General features: G+C 39.4%; 1 protein-coding gene across 1 annotated transcript in view; it reads left to right on the top strand.

Moving 5' to 3' along the window:
- The first annotated feature begins 7,535 nt into the window (after nt 1-7,535).
- The window catches only part of SPIN1 (spindlin 1), a 53,629-nt gene continuing 53,372 nt past the window's right edge, over nt 7,536-7,792 (top strand). Inside the window, exon 1 of the mRNA XM_085312685.1 lies at nt 7,536-7,605. The gene's annotated coding sequence lies outside the window, so the exon portion shown is untranslated. The remainder of the gene's footprint in view (nt 7,606-7,792) is intronic.

The raw sequence follows: 7,792 nt of genomic DNA, 5'->3' as shown, positions 1-7,792 counted from the left end.
TAGGTAGCACACAATTCAGACAATACGTACACAGAAGACAAACTGACAGCATCTGAGAAGAAAAAGAATAGGTGCCCTGTAAGTCGTATTATTGAACATAACTCAGCTGTCAGAAGTGACTCTTGAAAATACAGTTATTTCCACATATTTTGCATGTAGATTGGCTAAGCCTATTTTTCAAGGAGACAGTTACATTGCAATAGGTATAGATAGGTATAAACATAAAAGATTTGAGAACGCATCACAGGCCTTATCTGAAGTGTGTAGCTATCTTCTGACTAGATTATGTGATCTGCCTCGTTCTGTGGTGAAATGAGAGGTTGTAACCACAACATCCCTTTTGTGCTCAGTCAGAACCCGCTTTTAACACTGTTGTTGGTTAGGCAAGTTATATTAATTAGCATGCTAGAACATGCATTTGTGTTTCAACAGCACATTACATTCTGAGTTAATGGAGGAGACTTAAGAAAGCTCCATTCCTGTCAAACAAAATGAGAGACATCCTCGTAAAAGAAGTCCCAATTTAATTACTTATAGCCTCAAGTTTCCTCTAACCTTTTCAGTTTTCAACATTCCCTTTGCGACATAGATCTCCATGTAGGAAATGTTGCAAACCTAGTAGCAAAGCTCAAAGTGAGAGGAAGGGAAGGTGGTTTTATTTTAAAACAGAACTGATTTCACTCAAACAGTCACATCTACATTCTCATAGGCAACCAGGTATATGTCCAAGCAATCTGTCCAGCACCCAGCAGCAAGAAGTGGGAAAGCAGTATTTAGGCTTCCTCAAGATGTCAGAGGACAAAGAACAGCTCAGGTGTCAAGTCCTCAACACATCTCCCAGATCCCTTCTAGGTTACTGGTTATGTGCTGGTTATGGATGTACCTTTTTGTGCCTTTCAGGAGCTGATAGTGATTAGTCCCTCAATCCCATCTCACCTCTGCAAATCACTAGGATTTACTGTTTGTCCTTTATCTCCCAATCTGGCTGTCCTGAGGAGGTGCATGCAGATGTGCTGGAATCTTGATGACCTGCTAATCTAGGTGCCATCAACACATGCCATTCCTACATCTCTTCTGCTGCTCTTTGTTCCCCTGCTGCTTTTGCACCCAAACATTCCCATCAGTACCATTCTGAACCTTTCCATTACAATTTTCTACATCCAGCTAAACTAAAGAGTGTCATTTGCCAAGTGGTTCCAGTTCACACAGTTGCTGTCCCCAAACCTCCTATGCTATCTGTGTGCATACGCATGTGTACGTCTGTACGTAATTTGCTGCAGGGTGGATGTTATTCACAAACAGCTGTGTCAATGCAGYACATGAGGTGATGAGAAGTGGAGAACAAGCTGTAAAGAGGGAGGTAGCAATAGCTTAACACTACTGAGAGACATGCAGCCACAACCCCAAATCCCCATTTCGCATCTCTAGCTATACTCACTTCTCCCTCCTTCCAATTAGGACGCATGCTGAAGTTGCTTATATGCATTCTATGGTACTTATTTCTTGTCTTTTTTTTTCTTTTTTTTTAATCACCTACCTGATAGAGAAGATACTYGTAAGCTCTTCAGAGCCACAGCCAGCAAAACCTCAAGGATCACCTTCCTTGATCTTGTTACAATATACAGTAACTGCATTTCAAATCCTAAGGTGTTCAGGTAAAGCCTGTTACAAAGACTGACAATTTCTGCAAGCAGTTATTGCTTGGTAATTGCATTGCATTGCATGCAATGCAATTGCATTGCATGGTAAGCTTCTTGTTAACTTTATACATCTTAACTTTAAACATCTCCTAACAGTAGGAACTTCTCATTTGTTTTGTTTTCCTAATGAAAATAAATTCATTCTGGATCAAAAATTAATAGGAACAATTTGCCTCAGTATTTTTCAGTCTACCTTGTTTCTGTAGTAGTTTTGCATCAGCTATGACTTTGCTTACTAAGAGAAAGCACAAGACAAGGTCAAAACTCCTACATCAAAAAAATTTAGCAGCAGAAGTGGAAATGCTGGGAGGGTGATTTGCTTATTTCACATGCGCTCGATTCATTGGAAAGTCAAACTAGAACTGTGTGAGGCAACCTTCCTATGTTTTTCAATATTAMTTTAATTTTCGTGGGATATTATTTATCCTTTCTGATAGTTATCTGATTTTAGATTATATAATTCTCTATCAGTGTAGAGTTAAAACAAAATTTCTACGTGGAATTAAAGTGAAATTCTCATTTTGCTTAGACAGGAATACGCCTTCCTCAATGAAAGACTTAAATGAAAATCTTTCTGGTTTGTTTATAACATTCTAGATTGTTTTTAACTATCTATATTCTAGAGTTTGTAGGGTATAGAAAATATGATAAAAGTATGAAACTCTGTTTCATGAAATGTGCACTCAGATCATGAARTCTGATGTTAGACCTGAAACTGCACTCACTGAGGTCTCTGCATCAGCATTCAGTACAGGTCAAAAATATGTGTTAAGTAAGACTGTAAGAAAATATATTTCAGTGCTATCCACTTAGCTGTGAGATGGTCAGGTGAATTTTTGTTTTAAAAATAGACACTATGGAGAAACATCTAAAATGTTCAAATACCAAAGGTGACCCATASGAAGGGACGGAAGAAACATCTGTAATTAAAATGCTGCAAACACAGTGACTACTAAGATACTATGAGCTGGGGCTTTTGGGCGGCAGGAGGAGGTTGGCATTAAACAACTAACTTGCTTGCATTGAAGCCTGAATGYTAGAGGTGTTTCTCTTCCAAGTTTTTTAAAAAATAACAGCTTATAAGATGCTGAGAACATCTATACATTAATAGGCTCTCTTAATTCATATCAAGGCTCACAATATGATCCTTATATTATATATTAACTGCAGACTAAAAATATATATTGTCTGTCTGCTATGTGTTGGTTCTAGACTATGGAAGACTGTTCAGGTTGACTATACTAATAGTACTGTTAAACAAAAACAGACTGAAAAGATGTATTTTCAGATTGTAGATCATAAAGTTTCATCACATTAAACAGTTATGTCTAGTAGTCTAGTTAAGCCYGGCACAAAAAGCACGGGAAAACTCTGACAGTCTTCATTTAGGCATTTATGCCCACAAGAATGTTCAGTTACAGTAAATACAGCAATAGTTATATGTGAATTAATACCTGTTRTTGTATGTACTGATTCAATGAAGGTAGAGGAGAGGGAGTGGGATAAGAATGGATGTTGGGAGGAGTGGCAAAAACACAGCAAAAAATAAGCTTTTTCAGGACTGAAACAGAAATAATACACATCTAAGAACATTACACAGAACTAAAACACATAAGCTAAGAACAGTTTATCTAAATTTAACTGAATTGTGCTAATAAATTTAAGAAAAAGAGAAAGAAGTTAATTAGTGAAAAATATACTGCTGTTAAGTAGGTGTCACTATCCTTCATTGACTGTCCATCTGGCTCAATACTGATGAACAGTGGTTGTTTTGCCTGACTCATGCTGTTTCCATAAAGACCTAGGATGCATGAAAGGAATATATCACATTTTGGCAAGCACATGTATAGAGTTCCTACATTTTGATGGTTCCGTTGCAGGGAGGCACCTATTAAGACAGTTGTAAAGATCTGCTGCTAAGCTTCCTCTTTTTGGGGTGTACTCTGSTTCCATTTGTGATACGGTCTCCTGGAAGCCTGGCCCTCATGTCTCTTACTAGGCTGTGGGGAAATGGGGTTTATTTGATATCCAAATCTTCTTCCAATTTGTACTTCCAGTTTGCACTTAATGAAGTCCCATGGAATTTTCAACACAGAGTGGTATGTAATAACCATGCAGCTATGGTCTGTGTGGGTTAGCACTTCATATTATATTAACTCTATGTGCGGGGGTTTTATTTGAGTCTTTGTAGTGATGAGCCACTCAAACAATAYTTCCCCTGTGAATTGTCCTTATTTGCTGAAATTCATTTTAGGTTAAGCATTGCAAGTGCAACTATATATAATGTAACCACTGTTTTTGTGTGAGGTTGTTTTAGACGGCTGCTGGTTTTATGAAAGTAGCTGTGTTAGCATATGAATTTAAATGCACCTAGAAGTCTATCAGTTTTCATTTCCTTTTATGTTTATCATCATGTTAGAAGTTGACTTGATAAATACCCCTACCAAAGCAGCCTTATTATATCCTTAGACCGTCACAACTGAGACAGCACTAATATATAGCAAAGCATTCTACTAAGTTATGTATATACTTCATCTTCAATATCAACTTGGAACAGATTAGTGCTTAATTTTCTTTCTATACAACCTATGCATAAGAACTAGCAAACACATCTAAACTACAAGTGACATGACTGTAATTATAGCAAAAAAGAACATTTTATACATAAAAAGTGAATGAACAACAAATGAGAATAAAAAATACTAAGTAAAATCATGTAAATATGACGGAAAACTTAAACAGAATTTGAAGCGTATGGTCATTGTGTAATTTTAAAATAGCCTGTAATATTTGCTAATTAATCCGACATTACTGGAAGAAAAATGACGTAATTATCTACATGGTATTTTCCCTCTCTTATGAAAATGAATTTAGCTTGAAAAACGGATCAATATTTTATGAAGTTTTCCTCTCCTATCTCAGTACTAAACCTCTGAAAGAACCCTGTCTTCTTTGAAAGCTACTAATAGGTGAAGTTGGGAGGTCATGTCTTTTTTTTTTTTTTTTTTTTTTGCTGAGATTTCTCACAGTGGGTTTTCTTCCTGCTGCATTTTTTATATATTATTCTTAGATTCCCCCAGGGAAACTGTAAAGTACAATATGCAGACAGCACATATGTCTCAAATGTTTCTGAATCTGCTATAAAGCAAAAATTCTCAAGATGGAAATGAGTACAACGCATTTGCAAATTAAGTTGCTCATCAAGCCTCTCATGTTTCAAAGTCCACAAAAAGGAAATAAGGGGGAAAAGGTGTAATTTGCAGTACATACCTAATTTGGTAACAATTTTCTCTACATGCATGGAAATTATTGGGGAAAAACCTGCTATACAGTTTGTCTACCAACAGCCTGAGGACTACAGCTTGTGTGTGTGTGTGAAAGGGAAGAGGGAAGATGCAAGTGAGGAGTGGGAGGACAAGGATTTACATTTCTGCAATTGTAGTATGATTTATTTGGTATTCTCCCTTGCTGTGACCAAAGAAAGTCTCTTGAAGAAGGGTCTCATCTTACATGACAAAAAGTTGTATCTGCTTTAAAGGCATGTCTGGCTAGTGTCAGTGGCTTTTGTTTCCAGGCAAATTTATTAGACACCTTCTCCCCAGCAGTTTATCATTCCTGATATACAGTAGGAATYCTGCATCTAGAAAATGAGTGTATCTGCACTGGTAAAAGCAGAAGAGTTTTGTTGACAGAAAAAAAATCTAATCATGGACTGACACGGAATTGTGAGGTGGAGAATTTTGCCACTGAAACTTTCCCATATAGACCTGATCTTGAGGATGAGAATCTTACCATATATATATATGTATATATGTATACCTGCATGAACGTATTACAGCAAATCCACCAACTTTCTAGCATGAGTCGCTGCTTTTAAAAGCCTTTTACTAGGTTGAGCTTATTCAATCCAATAAACCTAGGGTTGAACTAATTCAACCAGTAAAACCCAAGTCAACCTCTGAAACCTAACTTTGCTGTTGGATCTGTAGACTGAAATACTGATTTAACTTCTTTAAAACATGGTTTTCAATCTTATTTTTACATATTTTTCAATTCTAAATGAAGCCAAATCTTTATAAGCTTGTTCCTAGAAGTTACAGCTGAGTTCTACTTCAGTAGTAGTTACAACATTTCCCTTAAAAGCCAAGCKTTATTAACACCTTCCTGTGGTATGCAAGCATTCACTTAAAAAGGAAAATTTTAATTTAGATCACCTGAATACAAAACTTATTGCTGTTTTAAGTTGCTAAAAGATAGATGATCAGTTCCTGCCAGCATGATAAATTTCATCAGTGTTGTAACAATGTCAGAGAGCAAACACATTGGAAAGAAGCTTCTGTTTCTGTTGACTTTAGATAATTCCTGTTGCATTAGCTTTATAGCAGCTTTCTTGGAAAAGACAAATTTGCCAGGTAGCCAGGTAGCTATCTCAAAGAGACAACTGGTCCTGCAAAGTGAAATTAAAGCTGAAGYGGCCGACTGATTACAGCATTTAAAGACACTGATTGCAGATCAGCCTCAGAGGCAAGATGCCATTCTTCCTTCAAATTCAGACCAAGCAAGGATCTTGCCACTTGGATTTTGAGGGTTCTTGATTCTACCATCAAGTCCAAGGGGCTGTGATTCTTCAGGAGTTAACACTGATTCTTTTTAGGCTGGGAGAATGTCAGAAYAGCAAAGTTTTCTAGGACCATAGGAACCTAGTTCCCACCTGAAGCTTCTCAAGAGCAGGAGTTCAGCGTTCTATTTGTAGCCAAACTAGACAGTTCTTCAAAGCATCCAAGACGACTCAGAAGTTTATGTATAGCATTTTTTGGTTTTAATTGGTAAGATAAAGGACAATTTTCAGAATGCTATTAGATTAAGTTCCATTTTGATTTCACAGTATGATGGCCTTCAATCAAACTCTGCTTGAGTTTTAAGGAAGCCAAATAAAGAATTCTTCGGTGCTTTGGTCATGCACTGAAGTTTTTGTTCAACAATGTCATATTATATCATGCTGTATCCACCAACGTCTAATCAGAAAAAAAAATCTCAATTTAACTTGTTAAAGCACAGTATGCTTCATCTTTGAAGCGTTTATTTAATAAAGAGAAGATATTTTCCTTTTTGTTTTTCTTTTCTTTCTTTTTTTTTCTTTTTTTTTTTTTTGGTCAATCTGGAGCTATGAATGGCTCTTGGAGTTATATCCCTAACAGAAACCAGGTTGGGGAGCACCCAAGAAATTCTACCAAGAGTATATAAAGAAATTGCAATCACAGGTATTAYTTTTTTTCAACTTTTAAGCTTCTCATTTCCATAGATCACAGCAAGAACAAACTGTTGAGGGGGCAACTTTTTGAAGAAATCCTTTGGAAGGAATTGCTTTTCTGTCCAAAGAAGTAACTCTGGCTCTCCTCCAAAGAGAAAGTGCAGCCTTTTCGGCCTTGTTTAAATTATTTAGAGACCAGGGTAAATTCAACCTAACTATTTCGACACTGCTATGTTCCGACTCTCGAGTCCAAAACCTTTGTTACTTCCACACGCTTTGTGCAGTCCTATGAAACACCCGTCTGCCTTCAGGTAGCCAGCCGCCGTAAGCACGGCGGTCTGCACTGTTCGGGCGTCGCTCGGACACCAACGGGAGCGGAGGCGCTGCGCGGACCGGCCTTTGGGCCGGGGCCGCCGGCCTCCACCTAASCACCGGCAAGCGACGGTTGAACGGGCGGGCGGCGGCAGCGCATGCGCACTGGGGCGCGGCGGCGGCCGGGGCGGCGGGGGGGGCTGACTTCCTGCGCTCCTGTCGCAGTTCGGGAGCCGCACGGCGCGTGCGCGCCGGCGGCGCGAGGGGGGCGGCGGGGGAGGGCGGGGCCCGGCCCTGTGTTTTGAACGGCTCGATGCGGTTGGCTCACTATTTGGCAGGAAGGTGAGGAGGCCTCTATCCTGGCGGCGGAGCTCGCGTAGGGAGAGGGGGATCCAAATGTGGCAGAGGCGAGCAGGAGGCAGCGGCGGCGGCGACGGCGGAGGGGGGCGAACGAGACGAGAGGCGCAGCCGTCCCCGCCGCTGCTGCCGCCGCCCGTGCTGCCGCCGCGGAGGAGCTGAGCGGCCTGGC

This window comes from Rhea americana, unplaced genomic scaffold, assembly GCF_003343005.1.
Source record: "Rhea americana isolate MKP2758 unplaced genomic scaffold, rheAme1 scaffold_11, whole genome shotgun sequence".
NCBI classification, from domain to species: Eukaryota; Metazoa; Chordata; class Aves; order Rheiformes; family Rheidae; genus Rhea; species Rhea americana.
This window is presented reverse-complemented; position numbering and strand designations above follow the sequence as displayed.